The sequence below is a fragment of the Pezoporus occidentalis genome, unplaced genomic scaffold, assembly GCF_034315485.1.
Source record: "Pezoporus occidentalis ecotype Australia unplaced genomic scaffold, CSIRO_AGI_Poc_V1 ctg19, whole genome shotgun sequence".
NCBI lineage: Eukaryota > Metazoa > Chordata > Aves > Psittaciformes > Psittacidae > Pezoporus > Pezoporus occidentalis.
In genome coordinates, this window is record NW_026913748.1 from 2,493,446 (window position 1) to 2,506,238 (window position 12,793).

A 12,793-nucleotide genomic window follows, 5' to 3' on the forward strand; every position below is an offset into this window, starting at 1 on the left:
CATTTGCTATCAATTCATCTCATAGCAGAAAGACAGGAATCTTCACTGGGCCATAGAAATAGTGACAAAATCAGAGGTTTTTTTATGAAGAAAAGCACTTAAAAATATTTTCTGCTGCTTTAATGGAAGGTTTTGGTTTTTTTTTTAGGGGAAAGTAATAATTGTATAACTAGAAAGCTTAGCCTGTTTTTCGTTTGTTTTTTTTTTTTTTTTGGTGCAGATTTCAGTGCATTGAAGTTAGTTTTGTGTTCCACTTCACATAGGGAAAGAAAGGTGTAAGCCATATTAGATTCTTGCCTACATAAATCAAGCTATTCATCCTAGCAAGAATGGACTCCAGTGACACACCAAAAATCTCAGTCACTGACTCCTTCCCACTCTCCTCATGTGTCTTGGAGGGAACCACAGTGGGAGCAGTGGACTATCAAGGCCCTCCGGATGGCCTTCAAAATTTGAGGCCAATTCTGCCCACCTGGCTCTGGGGATCCTGCCGGCAAAGCCCTGTGTGTGCAGGGGTGGCTCTGCCAAGGCTCCAGCAGATGCACCATGTCCAGCTTTCACTCACTGAGGGCCCCTGAGCTGTTGACCCAATTCTCCAGGATATTAAATAGATGGGGGGGAGGGAGAGGGCAGCCCCACAGGGAAGGGTGGAGGACGACAGTCCCTTTGATGAGTCTGTGGCATCACCCTGTGCCATAGCAGTGCCAGATCAGCTCCCCAGGCTCCCATCATCTCCCAGCATTGATGTTCAGCTCCCAGCACAGCCCAGAAAGTGGTACTGGTCCCCATCTGGAAGCAGATGGGGTGCTGGGATGAGAAGGCTTAGAGGGGAAAGGTGCTAAGAACACTCCTAAATCCTGGAAATCCTATGCCTTGTTAAAACAGCACTTATGCCTGCTTCACTTTATAACTCATCCCTGTCAACACAGCTAAGATCGTCAGCCCAGTACCTCCACATAAATACTTGCTGTCTCCCTGGAAGGTCAAGGGGTCTTGGCCACAACTCCTCTCCTGTCTTCCTGTTTTGACTGAGGGAGGAAAGGTCTTGGAGGGGAGGTTGTAGCAACCACACTGTACACAGGCACTGCTTCTGAAACATAAGATTGGGCAAAGTGCTCAAGAATAGCACTGGGTGAGGGTTTTTGGCAAGTTGTGTCTTTGCTAAAAATGAGGTTCTGAGGTAGCCAAATCCATCCATAAATTGGAAGCAGTTTTGTGGAATAGTTTCAGGCAAAACAAACGGCAAAGCATTTCATTTTGGGCACTGGCAGTACAAGCTGAGGAATCAAAGGATTATTAAAGCAGTTGGAGGTAGCAGTTGCCTTTCCCTCAATAGCCCACTGATGAGGGAATCCACATGGGCGATAGGAAACCAGATTCAATCCTGCCTCTGGGGATTAAATGAGTATCACAAAGCCCAGGGAAATAATGCGATCATGGGGGTATGCGATAGCTAGAGGCAGACAAGAAACATGTGCAGGCTGGAGCAGAAGGAGCACCTTCCCCATGGGAAAGCATGCTGCCCACCAGCCCCACAGCTTTGGATGCTGAAGAACTCAGTATGGCAGCCAGCCCAGCGGGAGAGAGACCCATTTCCCCAAATCCTTAATTACCACAAAGTAACCCTTGTGAGCGCCCAGAAAGTCTGGGTTGTGTTTAAGAAGAAACTGCTGGTTTGAATCAGGGAGAGGAAAAGTTCATCCAGGGCTTCCATATCCAATCTGAGTGACCAAGTTTAAAGAAGAGAAAAAACAACCAACAAACAAAGAAATCTGTTTTGGATAAGTATAAACACTGTTTTGGCACCCCGAATTACTTTTTACACCCAAGCTAGAAGCTGAACAAAGTAACTTTTCATTGTACAGGCCTAACAGCCCCTAGTGCTCTCATAGGACCTCTTATGCCAGAAAGTTCCTCGCACAAGAATGTGAGCACACAGACTATTTCAATTGCTCCTAACTGTGCAGGCTGCATCTCTGTTGCAAGGTGCCTGTCTTTTGAGCTGCCATGGGTTAACTTTAAGTCAAAAGAGGTAACTTGCCCCATAATATCATCTGGATTTCTGAGCTGCAGTAAAGGGGGGATTGCACCCAGTTTAATTCCCTCTTCCCCTCCTGTCCATCACCAGCTTCTGAAACATGACCAGGTGGACACAGTGATGATTTCAGTCCCCCTCCCTGCCTCACACAAAGCTACAAAATAGATGGTGTATTGAAAGCCCCAGGAAGGAGTGACTCCTGAGATCACTGGAGACAGGGTTGAAGCTTAGGCTTCCACTTTTCAACCTCTTTCCTACAAATTTCTCTTTCTCTGACTCAGACAACTGTATTCCTCTTGAGCTAACCCTCCACTTGCCTCCTAGATTGTTTTCTTGAATGAGATAAGAGAGTCAGTGGCAAGAACAGGAGCATGCAATTGTCCTTGCAGCCTTAGCTTACTTCCCACAACACACTATTAAATATATAAATACCACAGTACTTTTAATGTGAACAATTACATGAATATGTCTTTGAACTCAGCAAGTACTGAGTCTGAAGTTAGCTCTCTAATGAAGTGATCTTTATGGACCCACATGAAGTCACCACGGGTGTAGTCCAGGGAGATGTTTTGCCTTTTTCTTCTCTAAAAAGGCTATTGGGAACCTGATTTGAACAAAGCTGGAAGAGTCATCTGGGATATTTGGCTATGGAGCCTCATATGTGTGCCCTGAATTTAAGAAGTGAAGAATGTTCCCAAACAGAAATAGTGTTTTTAAAGTTGTTGGGCTTTATCCCCTGACCAGCATTTCCAAAGGACGTTGTGAGCCTCTTTACAGTCCCTTTCAGTAATCACCACCAGCTTTCTCAAGCCATCTGCTTTTTAAGCAGCAGTATTACCTCATGCGGTACTAATTCCTGTCTTCAGGGAGCGCTTTGGAGCAGCAGAGCCACGGCAGGCCAACGTGGTCTTCCAGGGCTGCGATTTCTGAGATGTTTCAGAGGGTGGCCTTATATTCCCTTGGTCTCTGAGGATATCCTAAAGCCACACTCCCAAACAGAGACCTGTACACTTGAGGCAAGGGCAGGAGGGAAGGAGATTAGTGCAGCCCGTGAAAAGAGCCGTGCCTGATCTTGTACGTGCCATGGAGGGCTCCTTGCCTGCCTGTCAGTAAACTCTTAGCCTAGCCTTCAGGCTGAACACTGTTTATCCTGAAACTATATATCTGTAGCCAGATCACCCCCTGACAAAGTCATGATTCGGTTAGTTTCATGCTTGGAGGACTAAACCATACCCAGACCATTCTGCTTGCAGAGATTGCAGATGGCGTACTTCTCTTTCAGCGGCCAGTATCCTGGTATTGAATGATGCCCTTGTTGCTTAATCCCTCAGATTTTACTCCTTATTCCTTGACTAAATCACAGATACTGGCAAGACCCAGTTGCCAAGAGCAGATAAAGGCAGGATGTCTTGGTATCTGGTTCCCAGATGCCTTGAGGAGGTGCAGTAGCAGGCACCAGGTTTTAGCAGCGGGAGAACAATATGGCTCTTAGGCAAGAGCATGTCTGCTCATTGGAAACATGATCAAAACCACATAAATACATACAAGAGAAGGAGTATGTGTGAAAGAAACTGCAGCAACTCTGGGCTGTTTTATTTTCTTAATCCATCCCTGCTGTTTGCTATAGCGATGGCAAATATGCCAGAGGATGAGGGATGAACAGGTGAACATTTCAGATACTGCTTTCACAGGTCAGACTTCTTATAGAAAATAGGTTAGAGTAGAGAGTAGAGGAATGCACTAAATCAAAAGGCTTTTGGACAAATTCTGCTTTCATCAATAACTTTTGCTAAAACCTCAACATTGTATGATGTAAAGTTCTCTCATATACATTTTAATGGCATATTTATCACCTTTGAAAAGTCGAGTTTGTTTATCTTACATTCACCTTCTCTTTTCTGCCATACAACATTTCTGCTGCTGGAAAAGTCTTTCTACATTTCTGTGCTTTCAACACCGCCTTCCTGGTGGTTCAGCCCTGACCTCTCCTCCCTTACCTGCAATCACCTCTTGATGCCTTAATTCCTTCTAACTCCCTGTAATTTCATGTTATACCATGGAAGATTTTTGGTTTGCATAAATGGAAGATTGCATCTTTATCTCATTAAGAAAGAAAAACTAAGTCTAATTAGGAAAAAAAACAACATCATCAGAAAAGGTAGCTGCCTTTTTTTTTTTCTGAAATGTGGCATGTTCAAATGCTAGCTTTTATGTAAGAACTGTATTTTGACCTTTTAACCATTAATATCATTTTTGAAAGTTGGATTTGACAAAATGACTTATCACTCTGTCAAGCTGCAGAAAAGATTCTTACATTTAACCTTTTTGAGGACACAAGCTTTGTTCTCATGACTTTGATTTGCACAAAACACATGACTCTAAGACATTGTTGAATTTGCAGAAATGCTCTTTTACCTCTGTGTGTCTTCTCTGCTGAAATCTCTGTGGTTCTTCATTTCTATGAATCCTGAAGCTTAATAGAAAACAAATTGATAGTATGACTAATCTGCACTTCGTGCCAATGGCTTCTGTGGTGTTTCCAGCCGCAAATACAATTAGTGTCTAATCATGTGCAGCAGATTAAAAGCTGTATTTGCCGAAATGGCCAACATGTAAAATTCCTGATGAGGCTGCATCCAGCCTTGTAGATGAGGGTGAATGAAACGCTAACTCTCTGGCTATATAATTCATTAACCTAAGGAGGATTTCTAAGCAAAATGGCCACAAAATGGCTAGTTTTAGAAAATGGGGGATTTTTTAGTCTGCTGAGTGGATTGTACTCAGAAAGACTCTCTACTCCTTCAAATAAACTCTTTAAAAAAATGTAGTACCTCCAACCTATGCTGGCGTTTCAGCTGCTACCTGAAACACTTTCAGACTGCTCCAGAACCAAGAGATGTATCTTTCCCCTCCCTGGACTGGACAACTTCTACTAATGAAAACATTGACAGCCAGATTAACTGCCTGGCCTGGTGCAAGGATGCCTGCCTAATCCAAGCAGAGGGGCTGGCTCTTAAAGCCAACCTGGCACCACATCACTTGGCTCCTGAATGTGGCACTGACACACACAGATTTGGACGCCACAAGAGCACTCCAGAGGAAAACGTTCCCAGAGCAAGTGACGTTTAAGAGACAGCTTTGCCTAGGAGTCAGTATGTCTTTTGGGTGGTGGATATCAGATGCTAACATCACCCACCAGGATACATGTCTGGCTATGGCATAGGGTAGAATTGTGTTTAATCAACACCAATCCAAAAATAATAGAAAGTTAATCCAGATACGCTTTTAGCACAGTAGAACTACCCAAAAATTAGTTGTAGAGATTCTTGTCTGAAAAGTAACCAAACAGAAAGCAGACCTTTTCCATTCCACAGCTGCATAGTGCAGTGACAAGCACTAGCTGTTTCAATATATCCCTCTTCCAAAAACTATAAAGCTAGCTGTACCAATGCAATAATATCAAGGCCAAATATTGACCAAAAAAAAGGAATTTCTCTTTTCCTCTGGCTTTCTAAACATAATGAATTTTTAACCCTGCTCAAAAGCCACAGAGAAAGCCCTCCTATGTAAATAAAAGTTGTGAAAATGTTTTATAGAAGATGAGTCAGGGAATCACTGACATTGTTGAAAAGTGGAAAAAAGGAACCCATATGAGTGAGGAATATAAATTAACACAACTGAGAGATACACTTTTTGGCAAGAATAGTTAGAGTCCAATATTGCAGACAAACCTCCATTTTCTAGAAAGCCCTTGACTGAGTCCGTACATTAAATATGGCTGTGCACTCCCATGTGTCCCTGGTTCCCTGCAGTTCTCCAAAGAACAGCGTAAGCATGTTCTTGCAGCTCGTGTGGGAAGCTAACATCTGTGTTGTGTCTCTGGTTGACCTAGGAGGCCACATTTGTCAAAACTTGAAAATGCTGTGCAGAAAATTCCTCTCTAGGCTTCATTAAAGGCAACTTTTGTTGGTTCAGCTAACTAGGTGGTGGAATTCCCCAGGTTTTACATCTGCCTTTGCAAACGCTTCTTCGAACTGGCGCCAGAAACCTCTCCCCTTTAACTCTAGGGAACAAAGTAGAAGGACTGTTGGCAATCTTTTCTTTCTCTTGTTATCTCATAAGATGGTGCTTTGCCTTCCCCTTGTACCACACGCATCCCTGGGACTACATTTCTTGTCTGAATGGTATTTCAATAGCATTCACCCTTCCAGTTAGAGCCGTGCTTTCCAAGGCTGGCCAGATGGCTATTGTGTCCTCCAGCTCTTCAGGAAACTGCCCCAGTCCACCATGCTGGCACTGCAAGCACAGGACCTGGGTGTGCTTGGTTTGCTTTAATCCTTCAGCTGCTGACAGAGAGGCATGGCAGCCCTTCGGTTTAGGCTTGCGTTAAGTGAATTTGCATCAAGTGAAAAGTGGCCATCCTAAACCGGAGGATTCTGCAATTAAGTGGTAAAAATAACACCGGCAGCCTCTGCCAGCTACAATAATAAGGCTTTCCTGAAGACAGCTTTGGCTAAATCCTAGAATAATAATGTCACAGGAATTCTAGAAATGCTAAATCTGAAGTTATGCAATCTAATTTCTGATTTATGGCCAATCAAACCTCATGCGTCAGGCCACTGACAGGATATCAGCCTAGAGGAGAAAGACACCATGCTTGTTCACATTGTGACACAAGGCAGCAAGCATCACCATTCCCTCCGACTTCTCTGAGTGCATTTGCTACCATCCACTTTCTAAGGCAATTCACTGCATGACATAAAGCAAAGCTCTGGGCTGGCATCCAGCTCATGGCTCTGAGCTGTGCTCTCTGCCTCTGTTTTCAGCTCTACCTGCTTTTGCAGAGATCCCTTTGCTGGGTTTTGCTTCCTGGATGGTGGCTGTCAATGCTTCCGGAGGACGAAAGCCAGATTTTCCGGTGTATGAGAGAAGGGGGTGTGCTGGCAGTTACATTTTCCAAGAAAGAGGTGTACAGTACAGCTTCTCCTTTACAAGATTAAACAATTCTAAGAATGTACCCTTGTGTGGCTCATATCCTCTGGCTTTGTAAACTCAACCTGTGCTTTCCTGTAGTGCCTTCAGTACACATGTTTTCTATGCTCTGTTCCTAACATCTTAAGCCAGTCCTCTTTGCCAGTTTGTCCGGAAAACAGGCAAATGGAAATAAGCATCTGGGCTTCTAGAAACTTGCATAAGAATCTGTGTGTGAGAGCCGAGCTCTGGCAAAGGAGGCTCTGAGTCCATGAATGTACCTACTTTCTCCTTCCTGTGTTTAGCTGACTAAGATTCCTAAACAACAGCTCCACATCTTAAATTATAGGTTAGGACTGGAGTGCTTAGCCCACAGTTTGGATCTCTTGTGTAATTCAGCTGCAGCTAAAGTCAGATTTTTCCAGGAGATGGCCTTGTCTCTCCCAACACAAGAAACCCTTCCTTCCAGGATCATTATCCCCAGATGAGGGACTGGCTACCCTTGCACTAACTAGTGCAATGCTGTTTCTTCGGTTCTCACATGCTGCTGAGACTGGTGCAACCCTGTAAAGCTGAATATATATGTGAAATGAGGCAGAGCAGAATCTGGAAGCCCAAGTCAGACTGTTTTCCTTTACTGTATGAAGTAATAAAGAGTAAATGACAGTAGTGATGTTAAGACATTTATAAAAGCAGTGCCTGTGGTAGCTGCTCATGTGGTTTTGCAAGATTGCAGTCTACTAGTAGTGTGCCCTGTTAGCTTTGCCCATGGAGATAACCAGAATCCCTCTTTATCAGCTGGAAAGCTGATGGAAATTGCTGACCAGAAAAGGATGCTATAGAAAAAGCAAAAGATTTGGAGGGCAGCTGATACGTGACACTAAATAACAATAATGAGTAGAACATCAACTAAGTGTTAAGCAAATAACGTTCTACTTAAGACAGAACAGTAAAATTCACAGGCATGCCTGCACAAAAAATATTCTCCTGTGCTTGGTCACATGAAACCATGAGCAAAACTGAAGCTGTACATTTTCTATGTTAGGGAGAAAAGTTTTTAACAAAATGGGATGTGGTGGAAGGTGTCTGGAATAAACATTGAATAAAAAAGTTTGTTGTCTCAGAGTAAAAAGAGAGCAGATCCATTCAGACAGGCAGAACTGATGAAGAACATTGCTTTTTCAGACTCATAAAATGCAGGAACTGGCCAGTTGGCTACTTCATCTACCAAGAAGGGGCCAAATTGCTGCTTCCTTTCTTCCAGTGAAGGTGCAAATCTGAGTCTTCCTCCCCTGTCTTTCTTCCAGATTTATTTACAATGGAGCCTGAAGGAAACAAATACTGGTTTAATAAGTCATGTATGGTGGTAAATCAGCAGGTTTACAACCTATTGATTGGGGGAATAATTTCATGTATTGCTTCCTTAAACTCCATGATCTTAAAAATAACCTAGATGGCATTGAAGGAATTACTAGTGATTAAGAAGGTTTTCTTTTATCATAAATCATGTAATAAGTTTAATATCTTTTCTGATTGACTGTAAGAGCACTGAAGATAAAAATCTGACTTAGAGTATTCAAGTGGTTATAAAATTACAGTTCTGAAACAACCGTCCTTGACCAAAGTAGCATAGTTGCAGGGCGCACTGATTAGAAACTGAAACACTAATTACAGCTAATGATCAAACATGCCTCTTACCTACACTTAAATAAGAAGTATTAAAGAAGCAAAAATTTGTCTTCAGGCCAAAGAGTCCAGAATTACTACTGACAAAGCAGAAAGGTTTATAGCACAGAGATATTTCATTACCTCATTTGGCATTAGTGCTGCTTTAAAAATGAGCCCTGCTTGTTTGGGAACGGTACAAAAATAAAGGCTTACCCAAAAGGAGCAGAAAGCATAAGCAACCATACTTTAGATAACATACACCTGTGAATATAACCCACAATAAGGAAAAGGAGGAGGTCTGGCTTTCCTGATAGAATAAAAGTGGCTGTCCCATGGCCAGGCAGCTTGGGAGGCATTGCTCCATCAGCTGCTGTGACTGAAGTATCAACCCTTATACAACACTATGAGAAGTAAGAGTTGTCATACCACAGAATTATGCCTACACTTAAGTAAAAGTTGTTTTTCAGTTGGTAGTCTCTGATCTGATCACTACTATAGACTTTTATTTCCACAAAAGACAGAAGAGATTAAAACTTCTCAGGCTAAGCAGTGCGGTTGAGGGGAGATGCATATTTTTACCTTCCCCAGTGGAAAGATAGATGAGCAGTGGTGATCTGAGTCAGCCAGCTTTAATATGGTCTGTCAGGAAACAATGGAATAAGATACGACATTTAAGGCAACACTTCTAAAAAGTGGCAGAACCACAACATGACTAGCCTGTGCAACTCATCAGCACAGTTTACCACAGCCCATTCCTGCAGGATTTGGAAGAATTAGATATGTGAAATGCTAGAAATGATAGTTTCTCCATCAGAATGAAAATAAACATATGGTATAAAGTTTCCAGACTTGCAGATGTCCCAATCCTTCATCTGGTATGGTTCAATAGAGGCAGGATTTTCAAAAAACTGTTCCCTAGGTTGCCTTGCATTTTTATATGAAGCACCTTAGACCAGAATCTGTCAGAGCTAATATACCACACCAGATGAAATGAACTAGTGCAATGAAAATGTTTATATTTAATATAAACCCATCTCTGTCCATTGGTAATTAAGGCCTGGTCCAAAAAAAAAAAAAAAAGAGTCTTCTCAAGCCCCTAAAGAATAAGATTATTCCTTGAGATGGAGGAGTCTTTCACAAGATTATTTGAACAAATGTGTGTTAGTCCCATGCAAAAGATTAAGAAATAAGTTCAGCTCTAACATAAATTAACTGATTCAGTCAAAGGCAATTGCAGTAACTGCAAACTTTCTCATTTTCCTCTATTCCACTCTCCTTCTAATTCAGCAATTATGCTGTTTCCCTGTATGTGAGATTCCACCTTTCTTCACCTATTCCTTCTGCTTTTGTTACTGACCAGTCTGGCCCTGGTGTTTGAGAAAAGATGCAACTCAGTTATCAGCCTTTCCTTGCTTGGTGGAGTTTAGTTTACAGCTTCAGGAAACAACTGGGGGTCATGTTCATGCAATCTCCCAGGAGTGCAAAGAGAAGAGAGAGGAAATTCTAGGATCAGGTCCACACCCCATTTTCAGGCTCTTCAACAAAAGGGAAAAAGTAGAAAAACAAAACAAAACATCCCCACAACTTTTTTCTTTTTCAATCTGTATTAAGATAATGTGTCACTGTACTCTGAATGTTCTGCTTTCATACACTTGAATGGTGGAAGCCAGACAGGCTGAAGCTATCTAAAGCCACACTACTTGAAAAATCAGGTTTCATCAGGAGAAAACACTTCTTTTCATGTTTCAAAAATATACTTCCCATTTGGATAACTAGTCATCACTTAGACTTGAGCTCACAGGACCTTTAAGCTGAGCCCTGTTGCTCTGCACTAGTCAGCTTGAGCTTTGCAAACTCATGCAGCTCACTGCTGAGGCAGAGGTTTGATGTTGTTGTCATCAGTAGTAGGCAGGCTTGTAGAACTCCTGTCAGAGCTTTTTGCCTGCTGTCTTCCTCAATTCCTTGCCTGCAGGTTCAGGCAAGGACAAAGCAGTGAGTGGAGGTTGTCACTGCTCCATGCCTTGCACTTCTGTAAAGCTGCCCAACATGCCCCAAGTGAAAACTAGCCATTGACTGCACCTCAAAGGCTTTCAGCTGCCATAGTCTTCATTACATCCTACTAACAACTACGAAAGGGCCCTGGCAGGGGCTAGGCATGCCTTTAGGAGGCTCCCACAATGAAAGGAGCAAAGCATTCAAACAAGTGTTTCGCTGTCTCTCTCAATTAAGCAGACAATATTACATTGTCACTGCTGTAAATACTTTAGTACGCAAAATTGTGCCGGTTTGCCTCTCAGCTCTCACCCACAGCTGTAATAAATCAGGGCAAGTGTGAGCAGCTTTGCATTTTAAGTAACCTCTAGGCATTGTATGCTGGAGCAGAAAAGTCTCCCCTGAGCCCAAATAGAAGTTGGTCCAGTCATGCCTGATAGCAGCCAGCCCAGATAAGACACTGAAGAGCAGGGCAAGCAGGCTGGGATATAGTCCTAATGCCCCAGAATTATCTGCCACCAGATTCTACATATTTTTAACCAGAAGTTGAAACACATATCTGGGGAGGTAAGGGACAGTTAGACTAGATGAACTCCAGCATGAACCCTGTGCATAGCTCAGGGATTCAGCTCTGGGACTGAAAGACAGAGAGATTGACCCCCACGTGTCTTCAGCAGTTCTTCATAGATCTTTCTTCCATGAGCATGAAGGGCAGACCAATGTTTTTAGTTGCTGCAGCATCCTGTGGTGGCTACGGCTTTCATACCTTCTAGTTCAGCAGGTGGTGGAAGAGCAGCTGCTCTTCCACCACCTCTTATTTTGCTCTTATTTTATGGCAAACTTCCGGATATTTAAGCCAGTGGCTGCCATAAAAGTGAAGCTTGGAGGGAGAGGAGGGACTCTGACTGCTGTGGTGAAAAGTGATCCTCCCCACAGCAGTCCTGATTCTTGTCTTTCCTAGGCATCAGCAAAACCAACAAATTTGACATGCTCTCTTCATATCCTGCCTCTTCACATGTCTCTGGCACCTGGTTGGTTTTTTTTTAGTAGGAGAAGCAGAACAGTCTTGGCCCTTCAACTGGAGGTAGCAAAATCCACCTCTTGGTATTTGCTGCTGACAGCAGCACAGCAGAGTAGGTTGACTCACCCTATTCCACTTTTAAAGTGAATCAGATGTCCTCATCTCAGCAGAGCAATGCCTATGAAAAGGGTGGGAGTACAGCATTGCAACATGTCTCTGAGAGCTCTTCACCACCACCACTTAGAGCTGCCCTCTCATTATGCAAAGTGGGGGAGCAATAAGATGTTTTCAGTACAAAAATTTCAGTGATCAGTCAAAAGATTTCAGTTACCAGACTTATGCTTTCTTTGCTTGGTTTGGCCCATGTGCATTTTGCTTGCCACATGGGCTAATGGAAAATATGACTGTTCTGAAAAAAACGGGCTCACTCTGAATTTGAAGTGCAGCACACAGTACAAAAATGCCACTTGGACTTATTAAGAGATTTCTTGGGCTCATCTTACACTGAAGCAGTAACATTACACTAAAGCATTTACTGGTGCTTAGCCACACAGTAAAGCAACTGTCCAGAACTGGGAGCAGCAGTAGACAGTCCTGAGCCATAAACCTTCAGATTGTGATACCACCAATGGTAAGTTGATTTGAGGAGAAAGAGAACAAATCCACATTCCTGCTCTGCTGAAAGCTCTACTGTGCCATGAGGTATTCAAACAGCCTCTGATCAGGCAGGTGGTTGACCAGGTGTGTGCTCAAGCAAAAAGCTCTCTTCCACTTGAGTGAGGGATTTTATCAAACTGTTGTTGTAGGAAAGCCCTTGCTCTCTAGATACGAAATTCTGAAATAATTTTCATATCAAATACATTCAGTTCTACTTTCTGAGGACTCCAGTACTCTCTCTTTCCCAGACACACAGAAATATTTGCTTGCTGCTTTTCCCAGTCACTTAAAATGCACAGCCCATTTTTATTCACAAGTTGAAACACACGCGTCTGGGAAGGTGATGGAGGGACAAATGGATGGAGGTGATGGAGACTGGACAAACTCCAGCACGAACCTCATTCATATCTCAAGGACTCTATAGCATTAAAGGAGAAGCAGGCAGG

At 42.9% G+C, this 12,793-nt stretch overlaps 2 protein-coding genes across 2 annotated transcripts in view; both read left to right on the forward strand.

Annotated features, from left to right (window-relative positions):
• RAB19 (RAB19, member RAS oncogene family) overlaps window positions 1-12,793 on the forward strand; it is a 327,487-nt gene that overhangs the window by 72,909 nt on the left and 241,785 nt on the right. The gene's annotated exons all lie outside the window — the stretch shown is intronic.
• The window catches only part of AKR1D1 (aldo-keto reductase family 1 member D1), a 35,718-nt gene that overhangs the window by 3,830 nt on the left and 19,095 nt on the right, over window positions 1-12,793 (forward strand). The gene's annotated exons all lie outside the window — the stretch shown is intronic.